At 42.0% G+C, this 12,602-nt stretch overlaps 1 protein-coding gene across 16 annotated transcripts in view; it reads right to left on the bottom strand.

The window, feature by feature from the left end:
• The window catches only part of BIN1 (bridging integrator 1), a 93,435-nt gene that overhangs the window by 80,546 nt on the left and 287 nt on the right, over positions 1-12,602 (bottom strand). The gene's annotated exons all lie outside the window — the stretch shown is intronic.

The raw sequence follows: 12,602 nt of genomic DNA, 5'->3' as shown, positions 1-12,602 counted from the left end.
AAACTGAAATCTGAGTAGGAGCAAAGATCTAGCTGAAAAATCTGTATTGCAAGAGAAAATTAATGCATCTTCTATATTTCTAATATCAGCCTTTAAAAGGATTGCTTTTCACAAAAAAACAGCCATACTGGCAGTTTGGGAAAACACAAAGTACATCTCCAGGATGCAAGAACTATTTTCCTCAAGGCATGTTTACAAAAAGACACAAATAAATCCCCAGTTCTCCGGATGTTTTGCAAGTATTATCTCTCCACTTTTGCAGATTGCCAATCAGTTAAGATGAAAGGTTCTCTTACCTACATAACCAGAGGCTCAAACCAAACATCTGCTCTCTTGTCTCCAGTCGGTGGAGTGGCTGGGGCCCCTGATGTGCATCCAGCACTGCCCCAAATCCTGCCATTCCAGGATTTTTTTACATAAAGATTTTAGTCCCTTGACTATCTTCAACATTTTAGGTTGTTTCTCCCTCCCTCTCCACCCACAGTTTTTGCAGTTTAGCTTTTAACATCACTCAAGTCTAAATTAAGTGATGATACAGCAGGAGTGGTGCTGTGACAGACAGCAGAGAAAAGCAATTCCCCTTCTCACTGACACAATGCTTGGACGCTCACACACTTGTAATGCAGCTCAGTGTCTGCCTACCCCTAGGCCATCCAACCACCTTCAAAAACAGGTTATTTTTAAAGGTTCCTGCTACATTAGTTGATTTATCTTGTTATGTTACTCCTATCTACCCCTCTCTCTCTGATTTCTTTAGGTCATTTTGCATAATGCCAGCCTTGTAGGTACAGTCCGAGTACTAAGCTTGTACTCTAGCCTTAATTCAAGGGTTGGTTCTCCACTATAATCAACATTATATAAGAAACTGAAACAAGAATTATTTCCTGCTTTTTTCTTCCTTAAATACATATATGTTCCCACCTCCTCACCCATCCCCAAACATCTGACTAATACATCATCTTCCTTCAGGTCTAAGTCACTGTGTTATTAAGTGGACTTCCCCCCCCCCCATTAAAAATATATGAGCTTGCCTTGCTATATAACAGCTTATTAGGAAAAAATACTTGGGTTTATTTATTTATCTTTTCCTTTGCTTGATAGATTTTAACAGTTAAAAAGAAAGCAGAGATATCTCCCACTTCCACCCTTTACTATTCATCCCCCCATTTATCTTTAAGAACATGAAAATGTCCTGCTCTTTCACCACCCAAGCAAATCCTGGTAAATGTAATTTAACCTTCACTTTCAATTTTTTCCTCTTCTATTTCAAATTCTTCAGTCAGGGGTTTCAGAGAGTCAGAATATAAAGGAAAGAGAATGTAAAATTAATAAGTCAGATGCAAGGTATAGGACTCATCAAGCAGAGCTGGGACAGAGGCCAATGCCCCAGCACAGGCATCACCCCACTGCCCCATGGTCATCGATTCAGTCATTCTTTGGGCTTATTTCCACTTCACCCTTACCTCAGGGTAGATCCTCTCTTGAGCAACCTAGATTGCTAGTCTTTCCCCTGTCTCTGTACTTTTTGCTGCCACTCTAGTCCCCCATCCAGAACCCACTATCAAATGTACCTATGCAAAGAGAGACCTGAAATAAAATCAGCACAACCAGAGGAATGTTAACAGGGCAGCAGCATAAGGAAAGGAGGAGAAAAGGTGCAGCTGGAGATGACACATCTCCGTGGTGATGTGGTTTAAGAGTGACATGAAACTGCTGGCCCAGCAGGACTAACTGGGTCAGTTCAAACTTTAGTCTGGCAAAGACAAGACTTTATCTACAGGCAAGTGGATGGAGACTAACACAAAGTGTTTCAGCAGCAGGTGTGCAGAGTAGAAGACAAGGCAGCAAGATAACCATTCAGAAGTGGTGACTTCTTCCACCAAAACAAACCCAACACCAGAAACAGGCACCTACCTTGAGAAGTGTGGGAGATTAAGAATCTTAAGAGCTTAAACTGGCTTCAGACTTCTAATGCTTCAACCTTGACACCTTAAGCAGATGGCCCAGTTCCAGAGGTGCTGAAAACTCTCAGCTTCACCAGAAAACACAGGCACTAATAGGGTCATCCTGACCATTCAGCCTTGGTTTGTCCAGTCTGGGGCTCACAGGCTGCACATGTCTACCACTCTACCACATAAATGCCCAAGAGACAGACCACTGAACTGACAGCTGTTAGATGTGCTGGTGCAACCAAACCATATACAGTTGTATGCCTAATTCATAACTTTATGTGCAATTTTTTTCTACTTAGTTTGCTCTTATTCAAAGCAGGCAGCTAAAACCACTGAATTCTTGAGTTCCCACTACTCAGCCAACCAGAAACTGGAGAGAATATGTATCTATCAATATCCTGTAAATAAAGGAGGAAATGTCAGTCTCCAAGAAAGCAGGTAAATTTCCACCCTAGCTTCCGTCTGCCCAGCTTTAAGAAGATACCAAATAGAGATCAAAAAATGCAAGCACAACTGTGGAGCTACACAGTAGCTACATCATAGCTCTGTAGTTAATAAGGCCAAATGGCATCACCTAATTCATTTGGCATCAGTGTGACATTCCAGGCAACAGGATTTCAGCAACATCAATGTCTATTACTTGGGTAGGCATTTAACACAGCTTAATTAAACCCTATATATAGCCAACAGTAACACTAGCAAGAGGAATAGATAGTATAAATAGTGCTGTTTGCACAGATCCCTCTTCTCAATTCCTCTGCCTCCTCCTCTGCAACACTCATTTTAAATGCTGATACTTTTGCAAGAAGTATTTTTATTTTTATGCAGGCCCTAATGAGAAATGGAACAACCAAACCAGGAAAAAACATAAAAGGCATTTGAGGCCATGTGTGAGCTGGAGAAAGAGATAAAGGAACAGGTGTGTGCTAGGAGGGAGAGGGGCAGAGGAGCTCTTATAAGGCAAAACAATGCTAGAAGAGGCATTCCAGAAGGGACAGGCTGGATGCAGAGCCTTAAGAGGCTAGGAAAGCTCCTGTATGGGTTCACAACTACCTTGCTGAACAAGGATGGGAGTTTCTCAAATGCAGGACAGATAAGGAACACGTAACATGCACAATGGGGTGAAGGGAAGACACAGACAGTTGGAGCAGATGTTGAGATTCCCTGAGCTAGAGGGCAATAGCTGCAAGGGATCAGACGTGAGGGAGAGATTTAGGAACAGTGCACTCCACAGCCCACAGGTTGGGTTAGAGAGTATGGTTTGTCCCATCAAAGTGGGAACATATGGATTAACATAGATGATCAGCTCTTGGTTCTTCCCAAGGGGCTTTTGAACAGGTCTTTTTCCTTTCCACCCAAGAGGACTGCTTTTACTTCAGCAGAGCTGAAGGATGGGAAACAGCAAATTGGAGAACTGGGCTTGATACACTAAGTTCTCCTGCTGTGAATGAGTGTTAAGTCCATCAGCTTCTTTGCCAAAGCACTTGCTAAGAATCTGAGCCACGCTGGTTTTGGAGAGGAAAATCACCACAAAGTGCTCCCCAAAGAGCATCCTCAAAAATTAAGGCCTCAAATGGAGACCTGGGACTGCCAGCTTAGAAGACATTCCAGCTAAAAACACCCCACCACCAAGTCAATCACCTTCATCCAGCACGGCAACAGCTCTTTTAACCTACCATACCCACTGCCTCATCAAGAGGGCATCCAGCCCTGATAACACACACTTCCTCTCTGAATTATTGTCACCAAGGGTCAGGGAATAAGGAGAGCAAAAGCCTGCAGCTTGGCAAAAAAATTCTAGTTCTGGCAACTGACTCCAATACCCATTCAAAGACAAGTCCCAGACCATGAGCAACTGAGTGCAGCATATCACTGCAGGGCTCTATGATCAACTGGTCACGTCACCCCAACTGTCTCTGACTCCCACCACAGTCAGTCTCCAAACCCTCCCCTCCCAGCCCTGTACATACAGCTGTTTTTCCTCTCCAAAGAAAGACAATCTATTTTTCCAATTTCTTCAGCTTATTTTCATAAAAATTTTACTGTTCAAAAATAGCCCTCCACCCTTGCCTACAAAGCAATCCTTATCAAACTTCTGCAAAAATATCTGAAAATCCTTTTAAGTCTTCTAGAATACAGAGTTTTACTGAAACAAAACTATTCAGTATTTACATTAGAATTTTTTTAGGATAGAGAATGGCCATTTTTATTAATACACAATGCAATCACACTGTAGATACTAACAAATAATCATACTGTCTGTAAACATGATGAGGGAAACATTATCACAGTGGATATATCCTCTTAATGGTTCAAGTTTGTTAACACACACGGCTAAACTTGACCTTTTGCAAAGGTTGTTCAGTCTAAACAGACAGAAAAGAGAAAAATCCCTTGTATCCTACTGTAGAGGTTGAGAAGAACAGTCATTTCACTGTAGAGAAGAACAGTCATTTCACTCTTCTGCTGAGGGAACTGTACCTTAAGGAGTGTTTCAGTGCAGAACCCAAGGGTATTTCTCCACCTGAATGATTTTAAACTCTTCCTGAGCACTCTTCCTCTTATAGAAGCTGCCATCCTGCTCAACAGAATTTTTCCAAAAACATATTTTCAAATAACCTTTGAAATATGTTGTGCCCTGCTACAATAACTCAAACCCATTTTGGGCCTCTTGTATCAGAGTCAACATTTGGACCAGAGGGGTCATGTTGCACCCAAAGAGGGTAAAGAAAGTATCTCCCCAAGAAAACATTTGACTGCCTGAAAATTCAAAATTAATGAGCTGAACATTCAAATTCCAGGAAAGGAATTCCCCAATTTTTTTTAAAATATGCTGTTTTTTCCCCTAAAGGTATTGCCCATTTCCCCCCCATAACTACTGAAGAAATAGGAATGGAAATAAGGCTGGTCCTTCCACACTCAGACTCATGGAGCTGGTAGGACTTTAAGACTTTAAAAGTTATAACATTCAGGAATAGTTAACTTTACCTACAGGGGTACTAGAGAGTTACAGAACTGGCATATCTGTTAAGTGAAAAAGATGCAAAGATCTACGTTTTCTTCAAATGCCAGTCTTTATACCTTATTCAGCATGTTTATCAGTCACTGGCACCATTCCAAATAAATCCAATAGGACAGAATTGCTATTTCACTCCACATATACCATCAAACTCAGCTCTGAGTTGGTTAAGTCACAGATTATTGTTTCTGGCCTGATAAAATGTGCAATCAAGCCAAGTAGTACAAAGGAAAAAAAAAAGCGTAAACACTTCTAGCTGTGTTTTCAAACAGTGTAGTTTCCGTACCATTGAAGTTCCCTTTCCATCCCTGATGGCAAACAAGCCTTCAGCTCCCTCTAATACAGTTTCAAAGCAGAGTATTAGCAATTGCCCAGTGAAAAATGTTTGTACTTCAGCTGTATCAACCTCTAATCTCTCTCCTAAAGAGCTAACTTTGAAAACAACTGAGAAACCAGTGTGGCTCTTAAAGCAAGTTTAACAAAAAGTTCTAAACATACTTAAAATAAGCAAACCAAATATGATCAGTGAAGAGTTACCAAAAAAATAAATAATTTCAGAACAGGTTACCAGCTTTCTTAATTTGCACGTCAATTCCTTGCAGAGAGGCCAGTACTTCAGAATTCGATTTCTGCATATCATCAAGAGATTAAATGCAGCCCATGGTTTTCATAGATTAGTTGTTGTTAAGCACTTCTTTCCTCCTTATTGGTAAAGTTTGCACTCTCCATCCTGCCTGGCTGCCTATATTAAGAACACACTGCCACCCAGACTTCTCCTTTCTTGTAAAGAAAGGGACAAAAAGAAAGGCGACACTGTCTGGCTTTCGTGACTCTCATGACTCTCCTAATTGCACTTCTCTGGAAACACCAACTTGCAAAAACTTTAACCCGCCAGCCGCAGGTCTGAGTAAAGTTTACTCCAGCACAGCCTAAGTAGTTGAAAAATCTATGTTATACATATGTACTTGCAGAGGTCTGAGCAAACACAGTATCTATTCCTCATTTCATAAGCTGCTTCACACTGATTCTGTGAGATCTCTGTCTAGGTCTGCAAATGCCAGAAGTTCTGGGTTTCAAGTTTTCCACAAAATATAACTCCCTGCTCTGGTAAATCCTTCCTCAATGCAAGCTCTCAACATAATAAAGGAGAAACTCAGAAAAAAAAGGAGCGACAAAGGGAAAAAATTAATAAAACAACTGTAAAACTTAAGCAGGTTGAAGAGTTTCTATTCCCAAGTGCCACGGCTGTTCCTTCAGACCACAGAACTACAAATCTAAAGAGAGGTATTTTCTGAGCAGCAGCTAAGAAACAAAACTATGCAAACAAGTTGGCATAATGACAATGTAAGCCAAAACACAAAAAATACTCATCAATCCTATTTGCTGCTAATAAATACATTTTCAATTTTTCTCCAGGAATGTGGGGCAGAACCTACCCTGCAGTACTTGCCAGCTTTGTGAAGATCAAACAGCTTCAGAGGCTAGCAAAGCCAAACATGTTCCAAGGGAAACCTGAACTGTCTGAGGTCCATCAGTCATTTGGATGCCCCTGCTGAAGAGACACCTGACAAGATTTATTCATCCCTTGCACCACTGCCAATAGTTCAGGCATAGCTGCAGAAGTTCCTCACTCCCATTCAGACAGTATTAAGTAGTCAACTAATACCACATTTAAAATTGACTTTAACTAGTAAGACAATGGAAATTACTTTACTCTGTCTCTCAACTCTTTCCTGTGAGAGATGTTCCCTTTCAGCTCAGTAGTATGAATGCCAGAATAGTACAGGTTTGCTGCCATTCATGCATTTAATATTGCAGGTATTGGAGAAAATCAAATATACAGGCCCTCAAGAAAAGGCTAAAACACAGCCTGATGTCAGAATGGACCTTGATGCACTATTTTACCTCAGAGAGTGTACCAAGTATGCTTTATCCATATTTTAATATTTGTTCCTATCTCATTGGTCTGGGGTAGAGAATCCACAGTCAACATTAACACAGTCCTATCCCACGTTAGAAACAGCTGGTCTGCACACTCTGAGATGGCCAGCCCACTTAGGGACCTGAGCTGTGGCCTGTTCAAGATGACAGATCTCTGTTCTGCTTGGGTATGGTCATGTTAAGTTGTCAGTACAGAATTTCTGGGAAGACAGACTGATCCCTCTAGGTACAGGTAGACAGCCAGGACTGTAAGATGATCCTTGCAAAGTTGCAGAACTCACAGAGTGGGCAGCTCAGGTGTCTGGTCACCATCACGACAGCGGAAAAAATAGCCACTTTAATACCTGTTAACCTAAGATACCTTCTTGTCACTCCAGAAGTTTCTAGAACCAGAGCTTTATTACAGATTTGATGCCAAGCAACAGAGTCTTGTCTCTCTGTCCAAAGAACCATGAATAAAGTAAAATTTGCATTATTCCCAAAGACCCCAGTCCAGCTAGATGCTGAACATCTCTGGCTGCACTCAGCTTTCCTCAATGGCTTGGCCAGCCATGTCATCTGCAAGTCACACTCCAAGAGCAACCCTGATGTTGGGGGGGAAAAAAAAGAAAATATTTCTGCCTAGAAAAACAAACCTTGCCTAACAGTCAACGTGCAGGATGGAGAGGCCAGACAAGTTTGATGTCACCCCCTGAGAGATGAGCTCTGTAACACTAACTCTATACAGCCTAGAGCCTCACTGAAAAGAGATCTTCCAGATCCCACTTTATAAACTGATCTCACAGGAACTGCATTGAAGAGGATTGGCCGCAAGACTGGAACTTACAGGGAACATAAAGTGACGAGGAATAGGGCTGGGCCTTTTCCAAACAGAAAATTCATCCATCCATGAAATTCTGCTTCTTAAAAGAAATTTGTTAACAACAGCCAGACAGAGGGGCACCTTCAGCTGGGCACTGTAAGCACCCTGCCAATCAAACCATTCCATGGGCAAGGAAACATGTGGAGCCTGGTTTCCTATTTCACCTCCTCCCTGCCCCATGCAGATTATCTGATACCAGTAATACAGTCTGAGCTCATACTGGAATCATCTGTACATTAGGGGCATTAGTTCAGATCTCTCTCCTCTATCCAGTACCCATCTTCCAGCAACTCTTAGGCACAAAGTACCTTTAAGACTCCACCCACCACGTAAGCCCTGCATTCTTGAGAAAGCAAGCTAACAGAAATACAGTAAAAAGCCCTTTTCTTGTCATCTGGGGAGTATCTCAGGAAAAACACAAAAAGTTTCATGCCAGATCAGTAAGAGAACAATTCTTGTAGCTCTTCAGGCTATTTGTACTTCACTGCCACAGCAAGGCTGATTGCATAGGGTAGGATGGTTTGGTGGCAAAGACAAACAAAAAACATAGAACCTTTGAAGAGATGGAAGGATCTTGAAGGAAAACCAATAAGGAACTTCTCCTAAGTAGGTAGATATTGATATTTCTCAATAATAGAGCTTTCTGCATCTACCATTTTTATACAAAATCCTCTCTCCCCATCTGCAGTTTCTACAGATCAGGCAGCCTCTGATAGCTGAATGCTGAAGACAGCTGTATTTAAATTTGGTTTAAGGTTCTTGGGTGCTCATTTGTACAGACTCCCACCTGCTTCCACAGGGCTGAGATTTCATTCCAGGTATTCTCTCCTGCCATTCTCCACCTATTGGAACTTGTCTTGGAAGGAGAAAAAAAGTCTTATCAGGGCAAACTCAAAATGCAAATCATGCCTTCTGCAAACCCCATTCCACCCAAACCACAATCCATGAGACTAGGACTGCACAGCACAGCTTCCTTGCACTGTGCAGCCAAAGGAGAGCAGAACTTTGCTCAGGCAGATGGTTTAACCAGGAAAGCTTGAAACACAGATGTGGGTAAATATCGGTGGGATAAAGTAAACCAAGAACAGAAAGCAGAAGTGACATCTCATGGCAACACAGCAATTCAGTGGCAGAGTCTACAACCTAAATGTGACACCCTAACACAAGGGAACTTGGATGTCCAAACTAAACTTTGCCAGGTCCTGGAAAACAAAGCCTTCTCCTTTGGTTAGGGATGGAGAGAAAAAAAGGGGGCCTTTTTGGTACATCAGAGTAAAACCATGACAAAATACGACAATCTATTCATGCCACAGAACACAGACTCCTCATTTTGCCCAGCTATATAACAAGTGAGAGACCACCACTACTATAAAATAGAAATTTCCCATGCTCAGTCTGAATAAAAATAAGTTCATCCCTTTCTACTCCTTTCCACACAAAAAACCTCCAAGGTAAAAACAAACAAACAAACAAACCCCCACCAAAACAAACAAAAAAACCCAAACAATCAAAAAACCTCCCAAAACAAAACACAAATAAAAAAAACCAACCACAACTTTCTTTCCAATGTCAACTTTACATACAGCCAACACCATCTTTCCAGTCTGAATCTCTGCCTTACGTGTTGAAGGAAAGAGCTTGATCCTGTGAGTAGGACCCTCACCACCAGCCAAGTTACTAAACCCCAATTCATTTGCTCTCCGAGGTCCTCCTGGAACCCCGCAGAGGAGTTACCCTCTCACTAGGATTGCGTGAAGTCACCAAAATGCTGTTTGAATTTGTCCAAAGCATGTGCAGACTGACACATTCAGAAACAGGACACTCACAGAGGAAAATGAGAAATGTGGAAATCAGGGCGATTTTTAAAAATTTGAAAAGTGTAACATAGAAATTGGTCACAAAGCAGAAACACAAACTTTAACCATGATGATGGATCACAAACATAAAGAATAAGCCTCACTAGTAAAGTTTAAAATAGCTTGCAAACACAAGGTTCCCTCTAAGACACCGTGACAGTGGAGGCATTAAAATTTTACTCCATTTTAAGAAGTTTAGAATTACAAAAGGTCCAGAGCTCAACATCTCAGAAAATCCTTCAGTTAATAGAATAGAAGATGACTTCCAGCCTAAATATCCTAATTTATCCTAATTAGTTGCTAAAGGTGATATAGGAGTTAGCAACTGTTAAGTGACTCCTTTCTGCAGGTGAGTTCCTCTGGGGACAGTGGCATCAATTTATTTGATACATTTCACTGGCTAATGGACAAATTATTGCCCAGTATTGTACTTGAGGCTACCTCTGAGTAGAGACAAAGGTTAAATGCCCAAACCATTTGCAAACAGCACAGTCAACCAATCTGCCCCATTATTTCCTGTGGAATTGCTAAAGTGTCTTCCAAAAATAGCCAATAGTTTTGCTGAAAGGCTCAAAACAAACAGCACTTCTGAAGGAATATCTTACATAGTTTACATAATAGCCATCTCAGAAGGGACAAAAGGATGTGTACAGTGTTTCAGCGTGAATTCTGCATTGAACAAAAAGACATCATTCTTTGCTTAACACGAGGCTTAAATTCACCATGAAGGAAACTGCTGAGGTCAAAGCCTCAGGGCTCAAGTTGAGAGGGAGATATCATTCGAAAGGGAAGAACTTTTATCCTAGATTCAAATAAAAATAAGATATGTAAAAGGAACACTGTCAGCTTGTTTAAGTCTCAAAAAGGAAAAGTTCAACCCAGTCAGCATCCTTTCACAAAAAATTAATACATTTTTAAGTTGTGTACCCAGATCTACCTCTGCATACTTCCGCTTACCTTCTTTCTTATTATTTAACACCTGGTCCTTATCGCTTGACATTTGGTTTACCCTTCCTGCTAAACACAGGAACACAGTTAAAAACTAAATACCACAAGAGTAATACCAGTACAGTGTCATAACCACTGATGAATTCCATGTCACATCATATTCAGCTGTATCCTTCCTCACCACCTGAAAGTTAACATTCACGTATTTGCCTCAGTCAAAGTCTGTCCCTCAGAGACATGGGTAAAATTCCAACACTTCACTAAGGAAGAATTGTTACAGATGATACTGTAGCAGTATGAGGGGGCAAGTCAGAAGATGAAGCAAGCAATACCATCTTTTTCTTTTCTGAGAGCCCAGAGAGCAAAGTTGTTCTGTTTGCATTAGGACAACAGCTGAAGGGCCTAGAATTTGTGTTAGCTTATTAAGCAAGTGTTATGGGTTTTTCCTTTTCTCCTTAAGGGAAGATAAGCTGTGCTTTCTTCTGTGTAAAGAGATAAAAAACCGTTTTCGGATCCTGGAAATCATTTGCCATACACAGCTAAACACTTGATTATTACTGTTGTCCTCATTCTCACAGTCCCAGTCACCACCAGGGTGTTAGTGAGGAAAGTGAGGAAGTATGCAAGATTGCCAGTTGAGAGAAATTTGTGGGAAATTATCCCTAGGAAAAGGACCTGTGTGCCTCCAGATAAGAAGTCAGGGAAGGGCTTGGCAGGCCACACTTGGCTCCAAGCTGCACCAGTAATTACAATAACTTCATCAGCAGGCCAAGGAGCTCAGCCTTTACCACCTACCTTAATATTAATTACAAATATGGTTGCCATCTGGTGGCTAACACAGAATGAAGTTAGCATCTGCGATGAGTTCGGGGTGGATGAGGTATCAGGAGACAGAGTCCCTGTTCTGTCCCCTCTGGAACCCCAGTAAGGTGAAAAAAAACACAGATGTGGCCATGATGACTCTTACGTACAGAGTGAAGCCAGGACCTTGCTGCTGCAGTTCCATACTGGATCTGCTAGTCACTTGGGGTGTTTTCCAAGCAGTCAGGCAAGTTCAAATAATGCTTCCTAGTCTTGGTAAGTGAGCTAAAACTAGTGGATACAGCATGTGCTACATTAGGCCCAACTGGTTTGGACTGCCATTCTGACCCAGCAGCGTTTTCGAAGTGTCAGAGTACAAGGCTCAGGCCAGCACTGCATCTAATCCCAAACCTCCTAGATTTAATCTAGCTGCTAAAGATAACTCCCGGGGAACAAGAGCAGCAGTGGGCAGATTTGTTCTCCCTCCCTCCCTCAAAGATGCACCAGTCCTTATTCAGTCAATGTCATCTCACAGCAAACCACTGAAAAACAAGACGAGCGTGCCTGCGATAGAAGCAGCTGATCAATGTCCCTGCGTAAAATGCCCGTTAATCCCTACAGAGAGCAGACATCTGGCATCAGATGCAGCATGCCAGAGAAATGAACACGAAAAGTATCCATTGCATATTCCTGGCACCTTTTGCTGGCACAGGGCTGGGTGGAGAGCAGCGAAAGGGCCCTTGGGATTCAAAAATCTCCCCTTCTCTCAGCAGACATCGGCACAATCTTTAAAGGCTGTATGGATTTGGCTTTACCACCATTCCAAAATCAGGAGCTCAAGGTCAGTACATTAAGTAGCGACTATTATGCTTTGCTGTTAGAAGATAAGCAGCAGTGTCCACCTCCTTTTCCTCACCATCTTTTGAGGTTACGCATTTAGTGCTATGGTATAATACAGAACTGCTCGTGAAAATGCTGCATAAAGCACAACCTAAATACCATAAAAAGAAGGTCTCCTCCTTGCTGAAACAATAAGCATCTACAGATCCAACACAAGCGTGCGGCGCTCCGTCCTCCCTCCCCGCTCCCGGCTGAATCCGATGCCATGTTTCTGCAGGCGGATGGTAAACCCTTACCACTCGCAATAGGGATATTCTCCATTCTCGGGATGCAAAGGGGCCCTAATTCCGCAGGCAGGGAAAGCAGCTGCCAGTCCCCCGCCA

Source organism: Corapipo altera, unplaced genomic scaffold (assembly GCF_003945725.1).
Source record: "Corapipo altera isolate COAL_440 unplaced genomic scaffold, ASM394572v1 45, whole genome shotgun sequence".
Taxonomy (NCBI): Eukaryota; Metazoa; Chordata; class Aves; order Passeriformes; family Pipridae; genus Corapipo; species Corapipo altera.
This window is presented reverse-complemented; position numbering and strand designations above follow the sequence as displayed.